The 22,529-nt window shown below is 38.5% G+C and overlaps 1 protein-coding gene across 2 annotated transcripts in view; it reads right to left on the minus strand.

Annotated features, from left to right (window-relative positions):
* SMAD2 (SMAD family member 2) overlaps nt 1-22,529 on the minus strand; it is a 78,003-nt gene that overhangs the window by 48,806 nt on the left and 6,668 nt on the right. The gene's annotated exons all lie outside the window — the stretch shown is intronic.

Consider the following 22,529-nt stretch of genomic DNA (forward strand, 5'->3'; position numbering starts at 1 on the left):
CCTTGCAAAGATTTTTTATTAAGCCTTGAATTTAATTATATCTTTTTAAAAATATGTTTTAATTTTTACCTAATAATGTGCATAGTATTGTCAAATATGTTCTTCTCACATCAACATACAATTCTTTAAAATCTTTAAACTTGTACTTAATTTGCTATTTAAAACTCAGCCTAGTAGTCTCCCCCCATCTTCAACACCACTTTCCAGGGTTTCAGTTATCCGCAGTTCACTGCCGCCCGTAACAAACAATCAGATGCAAGATTCTAGAAATAAACAATTCATAGGTTTTAAGTTGCATGCCATTCTCAGTAGCAGGATGGAATCTAGCACTGTCCCACTCCATCCTGCCCTGTACATGACTCATCCCTTTCTCCAACGCACCCACCACACGTACTCTACCCCCGCCACCGAAGTCACTGAACTGCTGTCTCAGTCATTAGAGTGCTTACCAGAAAGAGAAAGACAGACCACATTCACATAGCTTATAATATATTATTATAAATGTTCTATTTTATTGCTAGTTATTGTTAATCTTTTACTGTGTCTAATTTGTAAATTAAACTTTATCGGAAGTAGCCCTGGCTGGTGTAGCTCAGTGGATTGAGTGTGGGCCTGCAAACCAGACGATCGTGGTTCGATTCCCAGTCAGGGCACATGCCTGGGTTGCAGGCCAGTTCCCAGCAGGGGATGCATGAGAGGCAACCATACATTGATGTTTCTCTCCCTCTCTCCTTCCCTTCCCTTCTAAAGATAAATAAAATCTTAAAAAAAAAAACAAAAAACTTTATCACAAGTATGTATTATACGAAAAAAACAGCCTATACAGAGTTCAGTACTACCTGTGTTTTCAGGCATCCACTGGGAGATCTTGGAATACATTTTCCATGGATAAGAGGGGACCTGCTATGAAAGGCTTATAATGGTAACCTTTGAAATACCAAGTTTAGGCATTATCTATTAATTTCTCTGTGGAAAATGAGGACTTAAACCAGAACCACTCCATGTCCTCCAACCCTAAGGACAGGTAACTCCCAGCTGTAGTTCTAGTACCTGATGAGACGGACTGGCAGTCAACTACTAGTCGTGCTCCCGTTTTTGTGCAACTCTTCTCTTCCAGTTAATTATTTTAGTTCTTCGATTTGCTTGGTTTCTATGCACCTACCACAAACTCTTTCCACACTCTCCACAAGCCCCTCAATTAAATTTTAACGTTGATGACTTCAATTTCAAAGTAAGAGACGAGATCATTTACCACTTGAGGACAGAACTGGAGAGTTAAGATTTGGGATGAAGCCCTGGCCAGGAGATGCGGCTGGGTGGAGCATTGCCCCCAAAAGTTGCAAGTTTAACTCCCAGTCAGTCAGGGCACACACCTAGGTTGAGGGTTCAATCTCCAATCAGGGTGCAGACAGGGGGCAACTGACTGATATTCCTCTCTCACATGACGGTTCTCTCTCCCTCTTCCCCCTTCCTCTCTCTTTCAAATCAATACATATCCTTGAGTGAGGATTTAAAAAATTTTCTCTCAAATGAAAAGTATTCAGAAACCCAGCTCTGAGAAAAACTACAGAGTGAACTAGAGTTAAATAAATTTTATCAGGCATTTACCAGATCATACATTAAAAAGTATTCCACAAGGAGTTACATCAGGCTGTAGAAAGTCACAACAAACCATCACACTCACCCTAAAAATCACAACAAGCCAGATAAGCTACAAAACCATGGTTTTTCTGAACCCATCAGAGTTAAGGATGTAAAGTTACCTAAGTTACCTTACTTTCAGAAAGTGTTGAGTACTGATAGAAGAGAGGCCCAGAGTGGCCAAGGGGGAATAATCTAACCACACATGAGCATAAAGAGAAACCAGTCTAACTAATCACCTTAACGGCAACAGGTAGGCGGGCTGACAAGACACTAGAATTCCAAAGATTTAACAGATCATTCCCATAGGTCTTCTTCACCAAATGCTTGCCAAAATATGCCAAAGGTTGGGGGACTGAGCTGGAAAGCTGAGAGATACCCTAAGAAGCTTATGGTCTCCCTCAAATGCAATATATCTGTCCTCAGATGGGGGGAGGGACAGGGATGAGATGAGGGGAGGAGTGGGCAGGAGGGGGAAAAAAAATCACTCCAAAAACTTCCAGACACTCAGCTGCCAAGAGCTGCAGTTGGACAGGTGAGCTGAGAGAAACACTTCTACCCAGATACTCTGGACATTTAACTACCAAGGCTGGGGGAGAGAAGGTTTGCTGGCAGAAAACCCTGCAAGGTATTACTACTGGTAGAAAGATCTACCTTCAAACGAGGCAGAAAAAAGCCTGAGACAGGGCTGAAGAGCCAAAAGAACTCCAAAATGACCAAGGAATAGACAGCTGGGCTGTAAAGCAAAGAAATCACCCACTGGACAGAAAGCTGATGGCTCAGATCTAAAGCCCAAAGAAGTAACTTAAATTATAACCACACAAATAACCTTGAAGAAAGTAAAATCCTAATCCTGCTCTCAAAACCCTTACACTAAATCAAACTAAAGTTGTACCAAAGCCCAGAACTAGCTCAACTATTCACCTTACTGACTCGGCCCCACTGTCAGACTAACTAAGAAATGATGGCCCATTTTCTGGAAGTAAGTAACATTTACTTCAATCTGTACTGTTTTTATACAAATGTCCAGCATCCAATAAAAAATTTTAAGACAGCAGCAAACCATAATCAAGATGAATTAATGTAATCAGATCAGAGAAGGCCCAGATGTTGAAATGCCCACATGTTGAAATTACCAGACACATACTTTAAAGATAACTATGATAAAAAACACTGAAAGATCTGATGGGAGAGAGACAGCATGCATAATGAAACAGAGAATTTCATCATAGACATTGAGCTATACAAGAACATCACAGGGAAATGTTACAAATAAAAAAATACAATATTGGAAATTAAAGATCTTTAGATGAGTTTGGTAACAGACAAAAATGAGCGGTGAATTTGAAGAAAGGCTCAATTAAAGTACTTAAACTGAAATACAGAGAGAAAAAAAGTACGGAGATAAACCCCAAAACATCCAACCAAGACCAAATGTCAACTGGAGTTTAACTGGAGTCCTAGGAGGAGATGAAAGAATCAGGCAGAAGAAATATTGGCCAACAGCTTACCAAAAATGATGATCAATACCAACCCACAGAGGCAAAGGAAAGATACTCACAGTAAACCTACTGAGTACTAAAGACAAGAGTAAAAGCGAGTGCCAGCTGTGACGAATATTGAGAATCCCTGGAAGACCAGACAGAAAGAAAAGCTTCACTCATTCACAAGTGACTTTCAAGGGCCTCAACTGAGTTCTCTTGAAAAAGACTGGCCAGGGGCAAGAGATGGAAGAGAGCTTCTGTCCCTAGTGGCATCTCATATAAAACAAACTCCCTCAACCAGAAGGAAAATGCAGGAAAGCCTCTTATGCCCAAGGAAAGACTCCCTGCCTCAAAGGGAAGAGAAAGCAAAAACTATGTGCTTCAGGGATGGAGGGAGCGGGTCACAACCTTCTTGCCCACTTATTACAAAACAAGTTTTCTCCATTAACAATAAGCAGTCTACTGCTAGAAGGCAGGGCACACTGCTATCACCAGTACCAGACCAAGATAAAAGATACACTGGTGCCCAGGAATGAGTAAAAGGAAAAGCTATCTGACATTGAAACAGGATCGAGAAACTAGCTTAGGCACAAGATCCTAAAATACAAAGGTCTGCTACTACTAGATGCAAAAATCCTTAGCAAAATATTAGCAAAGCACATCCAGTAACATACACAGAAATCGTAATACATCATCACCAACTGAGGTTTATCCCAAGGGCAAGCACCTCATTTGCAGTATAAAGGAAATGCTCATGATTCTCGTGATGTCCAAAGCAGGACAACATTAATGTAATATCCTTGATTAAAAATTTTCAGCAAATTAGAAATAGAGAAGAGAAAGTTGTTCTTCAATCTGATAAAGGATACCTATGAAAAACCTCCAACAGTAACATAATAATGAAAGACTGAATCTCCTCCCCTTATGATTTGGGAACAAGACAAGGATGTCCACTGTCACTTCTATTCAGTAATGTACTAGATGATCTTAGCACACTAAGGCACGAGAAATAAAAAGCATAAAGATTGGAAAAGAAAAATGAAGTGTGTTCTAGTGATTTTACTGTCTCCAAGGAAGACTGCACAGGATCTCCAAATTACTAGTAAATACTAGTAAAACTAGTAAGTGAATGTAGAGCAAAGTTTGAAGATAGAAGGTCAACACACAAAAATCAAGTGTATTTCTTCGTACAAGCAAAGAAATGGAAAATGAAATTTAAATGCCAGTTAAAATTGCAACAACAAAAAATCTACAGATCAATCTAAAGAAAGATACTCAAGACCTCTGCACTAAGGATTGTAAAATATTGCTAAAAGAAGTGAAAGAAAACTGAAATGAAGAACATATTCATAGACAAGACTCAATATTGTTTAAATGTCCATGCTTCCTAGTTTAATACATAAATTCAGTGTAATCCCTATCCAAATTCCAGCAGGATTTAAAAAATAAATAAATTGATATGCTGATGCTAAAATTCCTATGGAAATTTTTTTAAAAAATCTAAACTAACCAAACCAATCCTGAAAAAAGAAAAAGGATATTAGAGGGTTTATACCATCTTATTTCAAGACTTACTAAAATGCCTAAGTAATCAAGAATATAGAGTGGGCACACAAAAAGTAAACAGACATGCCCTGGATGATGTAGTTCAGTGGACTGAGCATAGGCTGCGGACTAAGGGGTCACCAGTTCAATTCCCAGTCAGGGCACATGCCTGAGTTGCAGGCCAGGTCCCTGGTACAGGGCACATGAGAGGCAACCACACACTGATGATCCTCTCCCTCTCATTCTCCTTCTCTTCACCTCTCTCTAAAAATGAATAAATAAAATCTTTTAAAAAATAAAATAAAATAAAAAATAAACAGACAGGGAAAACAGAAGAGAGTCCAGAAATAGACCCAGACATATATAGTGAATCCATTTTTTACCAAGACACCAAGCCAATCTACTTTTTAACAACCTTTTATGAAGTGGAAAATAATTAGCCTCAACCATTATTTTATACCATCCTAAATGGGAAAGACACCATTTAAAAAATGAGTAGGCAAGTCACGGACTGGAGAAAAGTATTTTATATATATCTGTGTATATGTATGTAGGCAATCTGACAAAGGACTACTACCTAGAACGTATACAGAACTTGCATGTAAAAGAAAGGCGTGATCTCAATTTAAAAAAATAGGCAAAAGACAAATTACAGGTATTTCATGAAAGGGGATACAGGAATGGCCCTTAGGAGGTGTTTAATGTCAAGGATCTTCAGGAAAATGCAAATTAAAACCATAATGCAATACTATTTCACACCATCTATCATGATTTAAAGATAACCTCACACCACCAAATGTTAGTGAGGTGGGAGTATATTAGTTTCCTATTGCTGCCTTTACAAATGATCAAAAACTCAGTGCCTTAAAACAACCCAGATTTACGTAAATGAGTTTCAATGAATTAAAGAAAGTCAAGGTATTCTCAGGGCTTGAAGGGCCTGAAGGGAGAATACATTTCCTCTACCTGGTCAGTTTCTAGTAGCTTCCTGTATTCCTTGGCTCACGCCCCACTTCTCTCCATCTTCAAAGCACACAGTTCCAATCTATGCTTCCACTGTCATACTGCCTTCTCCTTCTACAGCCAAGTCTCTCCCACCTCTTGTGATTACATTTAGGGCCCACCCAGATAGTCCATGACAATTTACACATCTCAAGATCTGTAACTTACATATTCAGCCTATCATATGTTGATGTGAGTGTAAAATGGTACAGCACCTCTGAAAAACTGCCAGCTTCCTAAAGTTAAGCATATAACTAGGCTATATGGTGACAATTCCACTCCCAGGTATATTTTCAAGAATGAACATGTATGTCCATAAAAAGAGACTTGTACAAGAATACTCATAGCAGCAACATTCAATATAGTTAAAACAGCTCTAATATCAAGAAAATAAAAAACAAATCACCAGAGCATAGTCAGACAAAGGGATATTGCCTGGGAACAAAAATCAGTGAGCTATTTATACACTTCACTACGTGGATTAATCTCCAAAACATCATGCTGGCAAAAGATACACAAAAATATATACTGATTCCTCTTATGACTTCCAACAACAGAGAAAACTAATCTAGTGCTATAAGTCAAAATGACTGTCTCAGAAAAGGAAAGAAAACACAGAAATGCTAGGTCAGCTCTGGCTAGTGTGGCTCAGTAGACTGAGTGCCTGCCTGTTGAACCAAAGGATCTCTGGTTCAGTGGGCACATGACTGGATCACAGACCAGGTCCCCAACAGGGGGTGCACAAGAGGCAACCACACACTGATGTTTCTGTCCCCGCCTTTCTCCCCGCCTTCCCCTCCCCATGTAAAAATAAATAAATAAATAAAATCTTTTTACAAATGCAAGGTCAAAGGCACGAAGTAACTTTTTGAGGTTATAAAATTGATTTCTTTCTTGTTATGACAAGTAGTTACATGAGAGTATATATACTTATAAAATGCAAAGAACTGAACATTTAAAGTTTGGCCATTTTATCAATGTAAATTACAATTTAAAAAAATACAGCATCACAACAAATACATTAAGAAGTTCCATGATAAACAAAGTTAAGTGGATTTCTTTATTTAAGAACTTCTCAATCCTTCAAAATGCTAATGCATACTATACATTTCAGAAGGAAGGAGGCTGACCAAAGATGTAAGCCCACAGGTATATATAAGACCAAAGGTAGCCCTTGCAGGCACATTTAAGCACACATGGGGGAATAGGACCTGGGGGACTGTGGGTAATTTTTTTTACTTGACATTTAATCCAATCACAAACTTCCATAGGGCACTTGTGGTAAGACTGCCATACTAGAGCTATACATTCACTAAAGAAAGAAATGTAATTCTCAAAAAAAGACTTAAGTTTTAGAGGACCATTTTAAAAAATGATCTTCCAAATGAAGACACTTAGGCCTTGATCTACTTTGCTAGAAAATAATGGCCACAATCTAATTATAATTATATCCATTCCCCTCAAAAGGGAAATACTATGGAGGAGTCCTCAACCTCAATTCAGGAGAGTGCCCCAAGAGTCTTCCAGAAAAGGCAATATAGCATGCCAAATTTTGTAAATTTATTTGGCCACAGAAACTCTTTTTGGGGGACATCACAGGGAACACCACATAACAATGCTGCCCTGGCACCCTCGAGACCCCACCTCTGGTTCAGACACTAGACATTTGAAAGGGGCTGATAAGCAGCCCCTCTTTAGCGATGCAGGGCAAATGATGGCAAAGGAAGGTTGGCTCAGAGTTGGGGTAAGGAACAATGACAACTTGACAGTAGCATTGCTGTCTATAGTGGTAGACGAGAATACACATAAAAAAGCACCACAGTATACAATAAAACTACAACTGGACAAAATAAAGCAACCCACAAAACTCACCAAACACATGTAATAACCCACCAAAGCAGACATTTAGGACTACCGTGCAGCAAAAGGTGTATCTGGCTACCTCTGGCCTCCGCTGAACTCCTACTGTCACAAAGCATGCTGGGGGAGCCAGCTACACAGACAATGCCAGGGGACACAGTCTCAACCCAGCAGAGAAGACGCTCACTAGTTCAACCTTCTGAAGGGAGAGGCAGCACAGCAGTGACCCTGGAGCAGAAGTCTGAGAAGAGGAAGAACACACCGGGCAGAAAGTTCACTTTTTAAAGACAAGAAAATGTTTTGAACATGGTTGTTTAAGAAAGTAATGTGGTAGGAGGAGGAGAGGAAGACCAGATTGAAAAGCTGAAAGATACAAGTCAAGGCATTTCATGATAGGACTGTTACTTCAGTTATTTTAGAGAAAATGCACATTGTTACTGAGCAAGTGGATGTGGACAGTTTAGGGAAATGGAAAATTCAAAGATAACGGCTGCTAACTAATGTAACTGAGCGGATGTATACCACACTCATCACTATTTGGAACACGGAAAGAAGAGCAAATCTGAAGGCTAAGATTACAGGGTCAGCATTACACATGCCCTCATAGAAGTAGCCATGTTCATCACATGAGCAGGGAGCAGACGCTCAGAAGAGAGGGCAGTCAGCGCACAAAGAAGAGTGTGTGCCCTAGCAAGGCAGAGACAACTAGTCCTACAAAAAAAGCAGAGCACCCAGTCTCCAGGCTCGGTTCCAAAAGACTCTCCAGGGCCTGCTCTAGCCCCTGCTCCAGCTCCACACTGATTTTATGCTTTGAACAAAACTCTAAATTATATGAAGAATCCCTGTTGCTTGTGAAAAACTGATACGACAAGCACAATATAAGACTCTCCTATCTAAAAGTGTCTGTATCTTTGACTAAATTGATCCATTCATGAGAATTCAGCCTAAGAAAATGAATAAAAATTAAAATTGTATAACCAGCAAAAATGAAAGGGATTTCCAGTGTTAGGAAGAATCTGAGTTAACAACTTCTCTGTTACACTTCTGTTAGAAGAATGTTTCTTATGAGTTGAGGTGTATTCTTGGGGATCTAACTTTTCTATAAAACCTTTTAAATTATTTTTTTCTTTATGGAAATGAAGTTTAAACCTAGTCTTGGTCACCTGAATGACCTCATGACCTAGTACTGCCACTTGGTCATGATTTCAGTGTCCCATGTCTCAGAACAGCAGTCATGACCACTTTGGAACTATGATCACTTAAAGGTATCAGCACTAAGTTATGCTTAGTAACCATAGCTGACTGACATCCAGCTATTTCTGGAGAAATTTTAAATTATGCAATAAAATACTATTTTTTAATAATGCTGATGCCCTGGCTGGCGTAGCTCAGTGGACTGAGCGCGGGCCTGCGAACCAGACGATCGCGGTTCGATTCCCAATCAGGGCACATGCCTGGGTTGCAAACCGGTTCCTTGCAGGCTAACTACCAGCAGGGGATGCACAAAAGGCAACCATACATTAATGTTTCTCTCCCTCTCTCCTTCCCCTCTAAAAATAAATAAATAAATAAAATCTTAAAAAAAAAAAAGAACACGAAATAATGCTGATAATACATTTCAATCAGTGGAGGAAAACTCTAAATGACATGAAGGACCCCTTAGACATTTTAAATATCTAAGGTATCACATCTAGCCAATGGTTTTAAAATGTAAACAGATTGAATTTAGGTTTTCAGAAGGAATCACTGTCAATATGTTCTAGGTTGAAGACAAAATGAACTAAGAAAGTAAGAAAACTAAATTTATGATCAAGCTGTTATTGGAATGTGGATGAGTCATTTACAGACTACACCGATTTCCTTCAACAGCGTGGTAGCAAGCTCTGTCCTAAAGCTAGAATTTTTTCAACATCTACAAGAATTAAAAAATAAGTTCAGATACTAATTCTGTTCCTAATTCCAGCAACAAGTGATATTTACATAATACAGGTTTCAACAGAATAGGCAGACTTCATCTTTACAGTCTAGTGAGAAAGCGCATTAAGTGATACCTTAGTACAACTGGTGTTAAGATTACTCAGTGGAAAGTTTCAGTTAAGAGGTCTAATTAGCCTGAACTAGCAAATAAAACATTCAACTTATTAATAATGATGTAACAGTTTTACAATAGCATTCTCTAGATGTTTTATTAACCAGTTCACATTTGTTGCAAAGTCATCAATCCTTTGCTTACTGCTTTTATTCTGATATAAACCCTATCGATGAACTTATATTCCAAAAAATTCTCCAAATCTTTAGAATGTTTATCTTCTTACATCATCTTTTAGAATACGTCCACAAATTTATATTTTAATCTAAAATATTTTATGATACGACTTAGCTTCTTTTTAAAACCTTTTTCCGCCCCCAGATACAGTAAGAAACATTTACTGGATGCTAACTTGACGACATTAGTCCAAGAGACAGGTAGGCAGTAACTCACTTAATTCTTACCAGAACCCAGGCGGACAGGTGCCACTAATTACGAATGAGGAATCTGAGGCATGAAGAAGTACCCTGATGTTGTAAAAATATTACCCACTATGTATTCTTGTAAACATTTTAGTTTTGCCTTTCACATTTAGGTTTCCAACCTATCAGAAATCTGTCTTTATTTAAGGGGCGAGATAGCAATCTAAACATCTCCTGTAAGGATAGACTATTTCATCAGCACCGTAAAATAGTTGATCTTTTCATAATTCATAATGCCACTGCTGCCACAAATCAAACCCCTATAAATAAATGTCTGACTGGGGGTTTTCTATTCTGTTCATTGGTATGTTTGTTGATACCTACACCAATACCAAAGAATGTTAGCTATTGTTGCTTCTTATAAGTGTTGATATCTTCAGAGTAAGTCCCTCTCCTTTCTTTTCAATTTTATGATTATTTTAAGTTTAGCTTGTCAAGTTCCACCAATATAGGGTTTTGATTGAAGTGTGGTTAATTTATATTAATGTAGAGAAACAATATATTTATGATATTGACTATTCCTATTTATGAAAATGAGATGTTTTGAACTTAATATCGTAAGTTGTATCATTTTCTCCATAAAGGTCTTACATGTCTTGTTAAATTTGCTTATTTCTCCAGGTACTGTATTTTTGGGACTATAAGACGCACTTTTTTACCTGAATTGGGGGGATGAGGGGGGTACATCTTATAATCCAAATGTAGCTTACCTGGCTTGCTGTGGGGGGGGGGAGGAGCGGGGGTGCGGGGGTTTATGTTATTTATGTTACTAAAGATTTTACCACACTTTTTGCTTCAGAATTTTTTCCCCTATTTTCCTCCTCTAAAACCTAGGTACGTCTTACAGTCCTAAAAATACAGTATCTTGGGTTTTATTTTGAACTGAAATGTTTATTTTAAAAAATTAAAGTACTTCAGTCCTCCAGCTCTGTCAACTCTTAGCATTTTGCAGTATTTAATCGAATATAAAAAAAATAAGACACAGTACAGATAGATAAGGCTAAAATCCCCCACGTGTACCTTTGTGATCCGATTCCCCCCTCTTGCTTTTCAGAGATAACCAACATCCTAATTTGCCCCCTGGCCCTGGTCATTTAAGTTTGTTACATATTTTATCCATACAATAAAGTTGTGCACATTTTATAAACTTATATGAAATTTTAATACTTTCACACCACTTTTGTCTTTTTCACTCCTTTAGCTGTCCATGCTGATACGTGTGTAATCCTCAACTCCAGTTTATCCGTTCAGTTGTCACACAGCACCTCTTCGGGGGGCTCCTGCACAGCTCACTGTCCAGTCTCTCTGACGACTACTTGGGCTGTCTCTAACTTTCCTCCCTTACAAGCTGCCATAAGCCGTTTGGCATGTATCTTCTTATACACATGAGAGCTCTTCAAGGTCAGAAATTTTCAAATTTCTTATCAAAATGGAAGCAAGCCCTACAGTAAGAAATACATTTTACATTGTAACATAATACATACATACATACACACACACAAACACACACACTCTCTCTCTCTTAATTAAAACGGCCATTTTACCATATGTTATACTCTACTACTTCTCTAAATTCTGAGGGTCATCAACCATTAGTGAACATGAAATCAATTTAGTTGATCTTGGGAAATATTTTTTAAAAGAAAAAGAGAAAGCAGAAATGACAAACACAAAGTTAAGAATAAAAGTGAGAAAAAACAAAATACAGTATAAAGTAGAACACAAATTAGTTAATATTTTAATTCAGTTTTTGTTACACGTAAAATACATTTTCCATCATGGGTCTGTCCAAAATGTTTAAAAGGCACTGTCTTAGGACAGATACTCAGGAGCAGAAATGCTGCCTACAACATACACATACTCAACTTTACTAAGTAATGTCAGCATGGTTACACCAACTGTCGTTCCCACGGAGGAACTAAGAATTCCTATTTTCCCCAATATCACCAACATCTGACATAATGTGGTCCTTCAAACTTTGACCAAAAGGTGGGTACCACAAAAGTGGCTAGTGATGTACTGCATTTCCCTAACTACTAAGTTTAACAATTTTTTCACCCTGGCTGGTATAGCTCAGTGGATTGAACACGGGCCTGCAAAACAATCGCAGTTCGATTCCCAGTCAAGGGCACATGCCTGGGTTGTAGGCCAGTTCCCGCTTCCCGGCTCCTGGCAGGGGACGAACAAGAGGCAACCATACATTGATATTTCTCTCCCTCTCTCCTTCCCTTCCCCTCTAAAGATAAATAAATAAAATCTTTGGAAAAAAAAGAATATTTTCATGTTTACTGACTTTTCAGAACTCCATCCCTTTAAATCATTTGTTCAACTTTACCATCTTTTTCTTAATTCACGATTTACTTATTTATATGTCAAATACACATGCCACAGTGAATCTTCACCCAGAAAGTGAGTTTAATGTGCTCAAGTTTATCAATTTAAATCTGAGCACATCAATTTAAAATCATATATGATGTGTACATGTGTACCTTCTTAAAAGTCCTAAGTCTGAAGTTTTGACTTTCCTACCTGCAGTTCGTTTTCATGTATGGTGTGAGGCAGGTGTCCTTACCTCCCCAGCACAGATTACAAAGTACACCAGCACCACTAACTGAATCTTCTCCCTCATGGATTACATGCTACTTGTGTTTCTGGGCTCTTTCCCCCCCACTTCCATTAGTCTCTATCCAAGGCAAATATCATGGTTTAACCGGTCTTGGTACCTGGTAAATTCTCTAGAATTTTCATTGGGATGACACTAAGTTTGTAAACGAGTATAGGAAAACTGACAGATTTATGATACTGTGTCTTCTGGTCATAAACACAAGTACATGTTCTTATAATCTGAATAATGTGTGTCGTATTTTCTCCATTAATGATCCTACACGTTTTTGTTTTATTTTTTCTAGGAATTTTGCAACTTGTGTTCCCATTTTAACCTGTGGGTTTTTTTAATTTAAATTTTGTTTGTTGCTGGTATATAGAATAGACATGCTCTGGTTCTATATATATTAATTTAATCAACTTCATTGAAGTGTAACTTATGTATGATAAAATGCACAGACGTTAAGTACATAATTCAATGAGTACTAATAAATGTACATGTCCATCTATCCATCATCCCAGTGAAAACAGAACAATTCCATAACCCCCTGTGTCCCTTTTGGTCAATCTACTCTCCTCGCCCCAGACAATTACTAATCTGACCTCTGGGCAAAGGAACTTTACCTGTTCTAGAAATTCATGTAATTGGAATGATACTGTATGTACTTTTCTGGGCCTGTTTCTTTTTCTTTTCTTTTTTTTAAACCAACACCCTCTTATATTTCTAGTTTCTAAGAATTCATGTCAAAAACAAATACTGATTTTTATCATGTCTTTTCCCCTTTGCCCAGCAGGGGTTTTCACTTGGGCTTCACTTGTTTTGGGGTTTTTTACTTGATTTTATTTTGGCAAAGGTATAAATTTTTTAAATTGTAATCTTAGTCAAGATATCATATGGCCTTTTTTCCTTTGATGTATTAATATGATGAACTTCATTTATGGGTTTTCTAGCATTTATTCATTTTTACATTCTTGAGGTAACCCTAATTAATCATAGCATTTTTTTTCCGGAAATACTAACATTTTACCTAAAATTTTTATTGCCATTTGAGATGGGACCTATACATTTCCCTTGTCCCGTTGAAGGTATCAAAATTACAGTAGACTTGCAAAATGATTTTTTGGTTTTATTCCTATACCATTTTGTATTAAGATTGGAATTACTGATTCCTCATGTTTTGTAAAACTTGCCCATCTGGGGTTTTCATTTGAGTTTTCCTTTTGAGGTTTTGGATTTTTACTCAACTTTATCTCTGTGTAGGCAGATTTCTAACTATGAATTTAAGTTTTTAAATTACAATCTACTCAAGTTTCTTATTTTTTTTACTTTTTTAAGTCCTCACCTGAAGACATCTTTATTGATTTTTCAAGAGAAAGGAAGGGAAAGAAACATCAATGTGAGAGAGAAATATTGATCAGTTGCCTCCCATCCCTGCCTCAAACCAGGGATTGAGCCCACAACCTTTTGGTGTAAGAAACGATGTTCCAACCAACTGAGCCCCCAGGGCCAGGCAAGTTTCTTATTCTTAGGCCAATTTTGTTAACTTATTTTGGTAGAAATTGTCTATTCTAGAGACTTCCGCCAAGATGGTGGCATAGGTGGAAACACTGTGCCTTCTTCCACAACCAAGTTTGAATACAACAAAGGTTTTGAGAACAAAGACGCAGCCAAAGAACAGAAAATGGAACTATATGGAAGTCCAACAACAAACCGTTCAACGGGACTGGTAAGAGGGGCGGAGCCAGCAGCAGAGCAGGGACAGGCAAGAAAGACCCCAGAACCCAGTCACCCAGGCAGCTCCGCCACGGGCTGACCCAGCGAGGGCTCGGGGTGGCAGGCTGGCTGCGGTCACACATTTGCGCACAGATAAACCAGCAAAGGAGTGAGCAGTGAGACAGACTGTGCAGGCCCCAGCAGGTAAACCCAGTGGTGGAGGGCTGACCGTGATTGCACATTCGTGCCCAGTGGGACAGACCCGCAGTGGTGGCAGGAGGCAGCAGAGGGGGCCCTCCATTGCTTTCCTTTGGCCCCACGCCCACATACAGCTTCACAACCCAGCGACTGAGTGGCCCAGCTCTGGTGAACACCTAGGGCTCTGCTCCTCATACATAACAGGCACGAACAGCCCAAAATATGGCTCAAGAAGAACTCAAAGCCCCAGAGCCGGTAACTCTAAGCGACCAGGAAACAGCGAACCTCTCAGATGCACAATTCAAGACACTGGTGATCAGGATGCTCACAGAACTGGTTGATTTTAGCCACAAATTAGAGGAACATATGAAGGTTAAACTAATTGAAATGAAGGGAAATGCACAGGAAACCAATAGTGATGGAAAGGAAACTAGGACTCAAATCAATGGAGTGGACCAGAAAGAAGAACGAAACATCCAACCAGAAAAGAATGAAGAAACAGGAATTCCAAAAAATAAGGAGAGGCTTAGGAACCTCCAGGACATCTTTAAACGTTCCAACATCCAAATTATAGGGATACCAGAAGGGGAAAAGAAACAGCCACGAGTGGAAAACTTATTTGAACAAATAATAAAGGAGAACTTCCCCAGTCTAGTAAAGGAAATAGACTTCCAGAAAATCCAGGAAGCTCAGAGAGTCCCAAAGACATTGGACCCAAGAAGGAACACACCAAGGCACATCATAATTACATTAGCCAAGATTCAAATGAAGGAGAGACTCCTAGAACCAGCAAGAGATAAGGGAACAGTTACCTACAAGCAGCAAGAGATAAGGGGACAGTCACCTACAAAGGAGTTCCCATCAGACTGTCAGCGGATTTCTCAAAAGAGACTTTACAGGCAAGAAGGAGCTGGAAGGAAGTATTCCAAGTCATGAAACCCAAAGACTTACATCCAAGACTGCTCTATTCAGCAGAGCTTTCATTTAGAATGGAAGGGCAGATAAAGTGCTTCTCAGATAAGATCAAATTCAAGGAGTTCATCATCACCAAGCCCTTATTACATGAAATGTTAAAGGGATTTATGTAAAAAAAAAAGATAAAAAATATGAACAGTGAAAAGACAGTAAACTCACAGTTATTAACAACCACACCTAAAACAAAAGCAAACCAAGAGGACAGCTAGATCAGGAGCGGAACCATAGAAATGAAGAACACATGGAGGGTTAGCAACAGGGGAGTGGGATGAGGAGAAGGGGGGAGAGGGTACAGAGAATAAGTAGCACAGACGGTAGGTAAAAAATAGGGGGGAGGGCAAGAATAGTGGAAATATAGAATCTAAAGAACTTGAGACACCTGGTTATAAACTAAAGCGGGGGAGAATGGTGGGGGAGGGAGTGTACAGGTGGAGGGGAATGAAGGGGGGAATAGAACTGTAATGGTATAATCAATAAAATATATTTTTAAAAAAGAAATTGTCTATTCTACATTTTTCAAATTTAAAGTCAAAAAGCGGTTTGTTCAACAGTGTTCTTAGTTTCAAAACCTCAGTTTGTCTGTAGTCAAAGCCTTTCATTTCTAATACATCTATACCTTCTTTTTCTCCTATCGATCTAGTCAAACTTAGTTTTTTCAACTTAGCATGTTTGCTTTAGTTGCTCCATTTATATATATTTTTATTAATGTTCCTGAACTTTATTTCTCTCCTTTTTCTAACTCATTATATTGTATATTAACTCATTAATTTTAACTTAGTTCTTTACTAATAAACATTTAAGGATCTACCTAAAATTTCCCATATAGGCAAATGAGCTTTTGCTGTAGCCCAGTTTTGACGGTAGCATTTTTATCATTCTAGTCTAAATAAACACTTTTCTAAATTTTATGAGTTGTTCTTCATCTCATAAATTCAGAAATAATCTTTTCACTATACCCCTTCACATTTGCGAGTTGTTGCTATCTTCCTGTTACATTTCTAATTAATTGCACTCGTGTCCAAGATGTGATTTGTAACATGTAAATTCTTAGGGAATTTGTTAACATTTGTTCTGAAGTCTAGTATAAGAACAACTCCTGTAAAACTCCACAGGTCCTTAAAAGAACACACACTCTGCCGCACCCTTGCTAGCTGCAACTCCCAGGCCCTTAAAACCCCGTACAGTATTTTTATCTACATTTTCTTAAATTATTGAGATGTGTTAAAACTCCTACGATTATACAGTTGTTGATTTGTCCTTGTAATTCTGCCAATTTTACCAGAATGCTACAGACTGAATATCTGTGTCACCACTCCCCCCAAACCCCTGTTGAAACCTGATCCCCAGTGTGATGGTATCTGGAGGTGGGGCCTTTGGTAAGTGATTAGGTCAAGAATGGAGCCCTCAATGAATGGGATTAGTGCCTTTATAAAAGAGACCCCAGGGAGTTCCCTCACCCTTTATGAGATTACAACAAAAAGACAGCTGTCTATGACTAGGAAGCAGGTGCTCCCCAGACACCAAATCTACTGGCATCTTGAACTTGAACTTCCCAGCCTCCAGAACGGTGAGACATAATTTGTAGTTTATAAGACAACCTGTGTATAGAATTCTGTCGTAGCAGCCCAAATGGACTATGACAGAGGTTATAACTAGTATGTATCTTTATTCATTCCTTTACTCTGAAATTATGTCATCATCCTTTTAGTTGTGTCTACTAATAAAAAGTGTTTTGTTGGGATTTAATAAAAGTGTTCACTCTCAGCAGCAGCAAAAATGGTGGGCCTTTGGAAAGGCAGGAGAGAAGCCTATGAAGCAGCAGTAAGCTGGAGTCCCCAGGGTAATGGAGGGGAAGTTCCAGTCACAGCACTGAGAAGTGATCAACTGCGGAAGCTGCCAAAAAAGCCTACAAAGATCTCCAAGTCTAGGTTTGCCATGGACGGTCAGATGACAAAGAAAGCCTCAGCCATATCCGCCTAACTTGGATGGAGTAAACCTAAAGAAACAGTTCCAACTCTTGCTCCAAACACCCTTTCACTAGCAGGAGCTTTTAGTGAAGATGAAGATCCAGAGGAAATGCCTCCAGAAGCAAAGACGAGGATGAAGAATTCTGGAAGCAATACACCAACATTGGCAGGAGCAAACTCCTCTAATGACGGAAAGCATGGGTTTTCTGATAACCAGGTGTTACGGGAGGGAAACATAAAATCTCATCTTGAAAACGTCCATGACCCAGACAATTAAATGACGTGTTTTGAAACTGCAGTGTGAGGCAGGTGTAAAGTTAAAAGAACAGTTTCCTTTTAAAGAATGGTATCAGAGTATCTTTGGAGCTGCATTTTTCCCCCCTTAAGATTGAATGGTACACTAATAAATGAGAGTTTAAAATTGGGCATAATTTATGCTTTATATACAGATTTTAAGACATTTGCTAATTTGGTACTTTCATGTGATTAGTTTCCAGAAGTTACAGATTATCTTTTTAAAATCACAAATGGTGTTAAAAAAAAAGTTGTCATTCTCCTTTAACCAGCAAGCTTAATCTGAAGTTATGTATTAGGTTTATGAAGATATTTATTTTTCTATCGACTCATTTTGTGTTCTCTAGTTCCTACACATTTTTTTTCTTTTTCCCTCCTTTCCTGCCTTTATTGAAATGATCAAATTTTCGTTTCCATCCTTCCATCCCCACTGAGTTGGAGTCATATTCTTTCAAAGGGTTACCCTCAAAACATTTTTTTGACATAATGGTAATTCACAATTTATTCTCTCAAAGTGTACAAGAGATATTTGGGAATGCAATTCATGATGAATAAATAAATGTATTACTTATACTCCAAAAACTTGTGTAGATAAACAGCAGTCTGAATCTTGAAACATTTTTAACAGGAAACTTTAATCAGTGGGTTATAGATTAAGACAGCAGTGTATTAAAAACCATAATAAATGAATTTAAAAAGAAAACACATTTTCATAAGGACAGGGAGAAGAGTAAAGAGGAAATGGGCAAAATTTTGACAACTAGAAAATGGATGGATGAATAGTGACTGTGAACTACTAAGAGAGACCACCAATTCTAGCCTAGCTGGAGGGAAATGTCCTGATTTACAAGGCAGGATCCTGAAAAGGCTAGGTAACAACTCTGGTCATAGCAAAAACTGAGGGGAAAGGAGATGAAATAGGCAGGATTGGGGGACTGGGAGAGAGACATCTGAGAAGCATTTATTAGATGGGTAACTGCCCCTCTCCCAAGGGCTAATTGTTTATCCTCAGAAGAAGGTAAATAGTCTCCCTAGACTAGGCGATGGCCTGGGTACCAACAGGAGAAGCGAGAACTAAATGAACATGAGTATAAATGCAGACTCCCCATCCCTTCCTTTACCAGGTTCTGGCTGGCAAAATACTAGCGGCGAGAGCTAGACCTTACCCCTTTAGTCAGACTGAGACTCCTCTCTGGGGTACCTCACCAACCCAAAAGGAAAAATGTACAAATACTAATATTGAGAGTTTACCAACAAACAGCCCACTCAGATCTCTCTACAGTGAAACTGAAAGGAGACAAGCCTCACCCACATACTTAGTTTCCCATCAGCTTGTTAGACCCTTACCTTCTTAACCAAGTACTACTTTGACTCTCTGGGGGGGAGGGGGAGGCAAACAAAAAAATGCAACTTCAAGAAATTTGAGACTATACAGAGAAAGAAAACACTGTAAAAATCATCAGTATGCACAGAGAAATAAGAAGATATAGCCACCCTGAAGCAAGAGCAGAACGCTGTACAGAGGGAACACTCATTAAGAGCTCTTGAAGAGCTGGACAGCTCGAGATAGCAGAAATGGGGGTGGGAGTGTGGGAAGGGATCGACAGAAGAGTTAGAAGACAAAATAAAAGGAACTTTCCCAGAAAGTAAAAAAGAAAGATGAAAAACAGTAGAGAAAAGTGAAGAAAATTGGAGGACCACTCAGGAGGTTCAATGTCCAAATTGAACTTACAAAGAGACATTAGAAATAATGAAGGGGTTAATCAAAGAAAACAAGAAATATCCCCTGCACTGAAAGATGGGAGTTTCCAGGCTGAAAGGGCCCATGAAGACCCCAGGACAATGGATGAAAACACACCCACCTCAAGGCCAGTGGCTGTGAAACTTCAGAACACTGAGGACGAGGAAAGAGGCTAAAGTCTCCAGGGAGAAAAAACAGTTCATATGGCAAAGAATCAGAATCCCTTTAGTTTTCTTAACAGTAAGACCGTAAGTGAACTCAATACAGCAATGCCTTCATTATTTTGAAAACTTAAGAAAAAATTATTTCCAACCCAGAATTCTATTACCCAATCAGGGTAGAATGAAGGTATTATTTTTAGATGTGTAATGTAATATAACCAAATATTTATTCCACACTCTCTCTCAAAAACAGTCCTGAGGAATATGTTTCATCAGAAGCAGGGCATGAAAAACAAGAGGAGATATAAGGAAGGAGAGAAGAAACCCCATCAGGTGATGGTGAAGGGGGATCCCAGGTTGACCGCTGGGTACCAGGTGTAGAAGCGACCAGTGCCAACAGGAGCAGGTTCAAGAACATGTAGCCAAGGCTGACCCCAGGTTTTACCCCGAAGTTAACAAACATCGTAGTCAACGGAAGCATGACTTTCACTGACAGGGCCAACAATTATCACAGTAAATGGTTGAGTAAATAATAACACAACATCCTAGCAAGAGATTTCTGTTCCCACAGACTACAATGCAAAAGAAACAAAATAATAACCCTGCCTGACTAGAGGAATTCTCATGTATCAATACATGTTTATGTATGCATGAATATACTTCTCTACACCAGTGCTGTCCAACAGAAACACGATGCAAACCGCATACATAATTATAAATTTTCTACTAGCCACATCAAAAAAGTACAGTAAAATAAGAAAAATTAATCATTTTAGTAAATTTTAGTAATTCACCCCAATACATCCAAATTTATATTCTATCTTTTGGACTAAGTATTATAAATTTAGTGTGCATTTTACACCTGCAGCCCATCTTAATCTGGACTAGCTACATTTCAAGTGTTCAACAGCCACAGGTAGCTAGTGGCTAGAAGCTAATAGTAACAGTGGTTACATTTCTGGACAGTAGACCAGGGTAGTAGAACAATGATCTGAAGGAGACTTACTTTTCATTATTTACTAATTTGTTCCTTTTGAATTTTGTACCAGATGCATGCATTACCTACTCAAAAGAAAAATGAATGCATTCCCTAAAATATATCCACAAAAGTAAATATCTACTGACCTACTTGCAGAACTCTATCTTACGTGCATGTATAGTGATTTATAAACAGTTACTTGTTGCAGCGTTGTTTTTAATGCCATAGGACTGGAAATAACCTGAGTCCATCAACAGAAGACTGATGAAATATATTACAGACAACCACACAAAAGGATCCTGCACAACCAAAAGAAAACGTAACAAGGCACTCATGTATAAGCATGGAATAATCTACAAGATGCGTTATTAAGTAAAACATATGACCACTTGTACTAAAAGTTATATGCACAAAGGTGCTCTACATGCATAAAATCTCTGTAATAATTCACAAAAACCTAGTAATGCTGCTTGCCTTTGAAAAGGCAACTGGGTGGCAAGGGACAGGCTGACATCAAGAGACTTTTGGGCATATATTCTTTGAAACTTTTGATTTTCACATTGCATTAATATATAGCTGTGTTTTTTTAAAAAGCCCCACTTTCTACACCTAGCTGGTATCTTGCTTTTTACTGACCCTGCTTGGACTTCATGTGGTATTTAAAGTCCACCTATAAAGTCTAGTATTTTCTAGTTCCTCCATTGAGAGATTTGAGGCTTTTTCCCTCCAGAGGCCATAGATGTTTCAGTGATATCGGAACAGTATATATATTTTCAAGCATACAGTTCCCAGACTTTTATCTCACTTCCCAGAATGACATTACAACCCCGTCCCCTGCTACTAGATTCTTTATCTGTTTAATTCCCCAAGGCCAGTTTGTCCTTAACACTGACTGACTTTCCTAAGTTTCTGGTTATTGAGGACTTTCTCTCTGTAGATCAACTATACGGAAGAGAAAACAGGTCTGATATTTTATCCGACAGTTATAGCTGGAGAAAAGAACCTAATCATCTGTGTCTGTTCCAGCCCGTCTGTGATTTTAAGAGATCTAGAGAGAGTAGAGTCAGTATCAGCAAAGGCTGAAGGAAGCAGAACGAATGAGAAAAACCGCTAAACTTGGCAGTTCAGAATTCACTGATGACTTCTGAAAAGGCAGTGGAAAGGGGAATATGAAAAAGAGCGGCAAAAAAACATTTCACAGAGTTCAAGTCTAGAACAAAGGAAATGATTAAATATAGAAAGCAAATGTACTGTAATTTCAAATAGCTTCAAAGTGCAAATAAAAAATATTCCCAAATACCTATATGAAGTTTTACCTCAGGAGAAAATCAAGTTAGACACTGCAAAATAAAAAGCTTGAAATGTTGATGGTTCTGCCTCCATAAAGAACACTGAAGGTCCCGCCAAAAATAGTATAAAATCACTGCTAGATTTTTTGGCAATCCATGAGCCTATATTACACAAGGTAGAGAAAAAAGCAGATTACTTATGACCTGGATTTTTACAAGTTCTTTAGTCAAAGAAATCAGTAAAACAGAAAACATCTTAAAAAATAAAACTACACTAAAAATCATTAAAAAAAAAAAAGACTTCTCCATTCTCACTGTAACTATGCTTCTTCCAAAGTTGTAAGCTAGTAAGGAAACACACTGCCAACTGGAACTCTTAAGCTGGCCCCATGGAGAATGATGGGTAACGTGCCTTTTAAACAAAAGCAACTAGAAAACATTCCTGTGTTCAGTTGTGTGAACTGCTCAACCTAATGTTGGAGCTTGAATTTAACCCTAAAAGTAGTCTTACTTCAGTGAAAGCCACATTATATAGGGGCTGCTGTGGAAGGAGATTACCTGTTT

The sequence above is a fragment of the Sturnira hondurensis genome, unplaced genomic scaffold (genome assembly GCF_014824575.4).
Source record: "Sturnira hondurensis isolate 20B ecotype Veracruz unplaced genomic scaffold, ASM1482457v3 Scaffold0001872, whole genome shotgun sequence".
Classification (NCBI taxonomy): Eukaryota; Metazoa; Chordata; class Mammalia; order Chiroptera; family Phyllostomidae; genus Sturnira; species Sturnira hondurensis.